We start from the raw sequence: 4,341 nt of genomic DNA, 5'->3' as shown, positions 1-4,341 counted from the left end.
ATCTTAGCCCACATAAAGTCCATAATGGGTTACACAATCAGCTATAGAAAGGAATAGTTGTGGAAACAACATGTCATTGAAAATATCTTTGGAAATTGGGAGGAGTCATACTATAAGTTACCTAGACAGTTGCTTGTAATGCAACTGTATGTTCTGGGCTTCATCTTAAAATTGAGTACACAACTGGCATACAAGGGTGGCTTGCTTGACTAGGGGAATGTGTTCTTCAAGAAGTTGTTTTGGACCTTTAAGTCATGCATTGATGGTTTTGCCTTCTGCAAACCAATTGTTCAAGTGGATAGAACATTTTTATATGGCAAATACAAAGGGACTTTATTAGTGACAGTTGCGTAAGACAGCCACAACAACATAATTTTCATTTCCTTTGTTGTGGTTAAAAGTGAAACTAGCGATGCATGGTTCTCTTTTTTGAAAAAAGCTTAAGGAGGTATGTAACCCGGCAAGAGAGGTTGTGCCTCATTTCGGATCGTCACGAAACCATAAGAAATACATACTCTAGAAATGGAAGTAGTTTGATAGAAAACAATTATGTCCATGTCTATTGCATTGGACACATTGCACAAAACTTCATGTGACGATTCAAAAATGCTGCACTGAAGAAAGATGTCGTCAATATGGGTAATTTTAATTTTTTACGTACTTTATATTATCATTAATATTTTATACAATTGTTTAGCTAGTTATATTAATTTTATTTGTAATCTTGTTTCCAGCATATGGGATGACTGAACCGAGATTCTTTTACTATTACAACATAGTAAAAGATAATAATTCTGAAGTTGCACAATGGTTGGACAACATCCCAAGGGAAAAATAGACACTGGGATGGGACAACGGACGATGCTGGAGACATATGACAACAAACCTAGCGAAGTTAATCAATTCGGTCTTGAAGAAAACCAGAAACTTGCTAATTTGCTCCATGGTTATGGCAACATACACTCGTTGCAATAAGTTCTTCATTGACAGAGGCAGGGAAGTAGATGCAATGATTAATGCTGGACATATGTACTCGAAGGTTGCAACTAAAACAATTCAAGATGCACAGTCAAAGGCGAACACTCATAGAGTTATCACCTTTGACAGAACAAGCATTAGATTTTTAGTCGAAGAAACGCAACATTCAACAGAAATTTGACCCGTAGGAAGATTTACAGTACGGTTAGATGAAATATGGTGTGATTGTGGCAAGTTCCAAAAAGTTCACATCTCATGCTCGCATGTACTTGCTTCATGCTTATACACACACCACAACATTGACATCTACATATCTCCCGTGTATACCTTACAACAAGTTTCTAAGGTATACGAAGGTCAGTTTGAAGAACTCAGACATGAAGACTATTGGCCAACTTACACAGGCCCAACTTTGTGTTCAAGTCCAGAACTAAAAAAACTTCAAAGGGTCGACCCAAGTCCAGTAGGATAAAAACAAAGATGGACATTAGAGAACAACAAAGTCGGCCAAAAAATTGTTTTTATTGTCACACCCCTAGTCACACAAGGAAGATATGTCCAAATATCGCTCAAGCTTGTACTTCCCGTCATTGATTTATGTTGTTGTTATTACTTTAAAATTTTCTTCATGTAATTTTTTATTTTATAAATGTCATTGCAACTTATAAATTTTAGTATTAGTAATTTATATTAAATATATAATTATATATATATATATATATATATATATATCTACATAATATTATTTAATAATGTTTATTAATATTAATAACATATTTTTTAAATAAATAATTATTTATAAATTTTAATAAAGATTAATATCTCAAATTAAATAAATAAACTTATTATAATATAATACTTTTATTTATTTTATAAAACTATAAAATTAATTCAATTATTATTGTAAGTTTTATTTTTTTAAAAAAATTAATATTAAATAACCAAAAATATAATTTCAGAATATAATATTAATATCATTTTATAAAAATTAAAATTATATTAAATAATATAATAAGAAAAATAAAAATATTATTTATTATCATAATTATGTAAAATAAATTTTAATAAACATGTAAAATAAATATTATTTTTATCTTTATTTATTTTCACATAACAAAATATAAATATATAAATATAATTTAAATAATAAATTTATTTTATTATATAAAAATATTAAAATAAATTTTAAAAAAAAACCAACGTCCAGAATTTGGTTCTACTCAATGTCTGCTACAGTAAAAAAGTTTCCTTCCGTAAATATATTTGCTCTTGGTCTTTTTATGTAATTTTTTATTTTTTTATATTATTTCTGTAAAAACTTCTACATTTTTAACCTTTGTTAAGGCTCAAATAAAAAATAACCTCTTTTAACTTAATCTAAGAAAGCTTGAATTGACTTCACCTGAAATGAAGAGAATAACTTATTTTGTCAATATTTTATAATTATTTCATACACAAATTTCTTTTAAACTCGGTTGTAATTTCCAGTCTTAAAATATATAGTCCTGTGAAGATAAAATCATTAGTAAAAATTGTGTTGGCATTTGCGTTGGCGGGGTTAAAATTTTTACATGTGTATTTCTGTTCAACTAAAATTTATTTGAAAGTACATTAATAAATAAATTATAAATTATAGCTTATTAATGAAATTACATGAAAATATATTATTTTATAGAAATAAATTTTTACATCACCCAAGAAGGAAAATTTTCAATCAAAATATATTTATAAAATGTTTAATCCTTATTAAAATTTAGAAATATTTTTATGTATTTTTATTAAAATAATTATTTATTATTTTTGTATTTTAAAATTTTATGCTTTAGAAATTCAGGCATTGCATGCTTCATCATGCTAGTTTGGTATAATTTAATATTAATTAACTTTTAATTAAGTAGAAGACCCACTAAAGTCCACCCCATTTTAATGATTTTCTAAAATCAAGTTGTTTAAGCTTAAGCTTGTGGAAGAAAATACGTTATCGAATACATGTGAAGCACAATAATTTTAACAAGGTCTTGGAGTATCACTCTCCAGCGAGGATTATAAATATGGATAAAATGTATAGAGAGAATTCAAATTGCACTTATGTAAGTTATACTCATACTTGAATTATTTAATAAATTTTTATTAAATAATTTAATCTTAAAAATAATTAATAAATTAAAAGTTTTAATCATATATAGATTATGTACACAAAATTTTGGACCAATTTAAAATAATTTAATGTTTTATTTATATGCATATAAATTGATGCAATATAATTTTAAAATATATAAAAATAAAAATTATTGATTTTATTATTATAAATATTTAATTTCTCACAAAATCGTATATAAATAATTAAAATAATATATAGTTATAATTTAGTGATTTAATTGGTGAAATTTATATATTTTTTTTCTAAAGTCAGTATGTGAACACTATCGTGATCACAATAATGCTAACGCTCGCTGGAGAGTCTAAGAACCTGTTAAAATTATTGTGTGCTTCACGTGGATTCGATAGCATATTTTCTTCTACAAGCTTAATCAACTTGATATTCGATAGCACATTATTTTTAGTTAATCTATAATATATTTTAAAAATAAGAAAATATCATAAATATCATATCTAAATACGATGTAAAGTGTCAAATTTTAATATCTATTTTTAGAGATTTTTAAATCTCTAAAAATCAATTTTTTAATATAACTAACTCAACCTATTTATATCCATAGATGGCCCCACTAGGTTTTTGGTCCAAAGAGGAAAAGTAAATAAAATGCATTAATAGTTTCGAAATTGAACGCCGGCAGCAAACGAGAGACAATTTATTGCAAATTTGAGAGGGCTCTATACTCCCATCACTTTGATTTTCAAATTTCGGAAAAAAAAAAAAAAAAAAAAAAGGGGTGAAAATCACCATTTTTTATTTTATTTTCATGTGCTCCACGTTATTGTACTATGCATTGGCCAAATTACACATTTAATAGAACCGACAAAAGTTTCTTTCCAAACGGGGCAACGAAGGAGCATCATCATCTCTTAAATCTTTTCATTCAATACACAAACCAGAGCTGGTCCAAATTAAAAGGACAATTCTGAACATGTGATTTGCAAATTAGCATGAACAATGTCAATCAGCAAATGGAGAAACAAGATACATATAAAAAATTTGAGGGTGAAGTTTTCTTTTTTCCTCTCAAGTTTCTCAAAGTTTTTGTCCACACCAACCCAGTTGTTGTGTTGGACTTTGGTAGAAGCTATTGTCTTTTTGCCACGGCAAATTCTGTTGGAACAACCGGCATTATGATCCAAGAGGAAATTGTGTCAGTTTTGTGACTATGCAAAGCCTTGCAAGGAAAGTAAGCAATTATGTTG

This window comes from Abrus precatorius, unplaced genomic scaffold (genome assembly GCF_003935025.1).
Source record: "Abrus precatorius isolate BTA unplaced genomic scaffold, Abrus_2018 Scaffold9, whole genome shotgun sequence".
NCBI classification, from domain to species: domain Eukaryota; kingdom Viridiplantae; phylum Streptophyta; class Magnoliopsida; order Fabales; family Fabaceae; genus Abrus; species Abrus precatorius.
Note: the sequence above shows the minus strand (reverse complement) of the source record.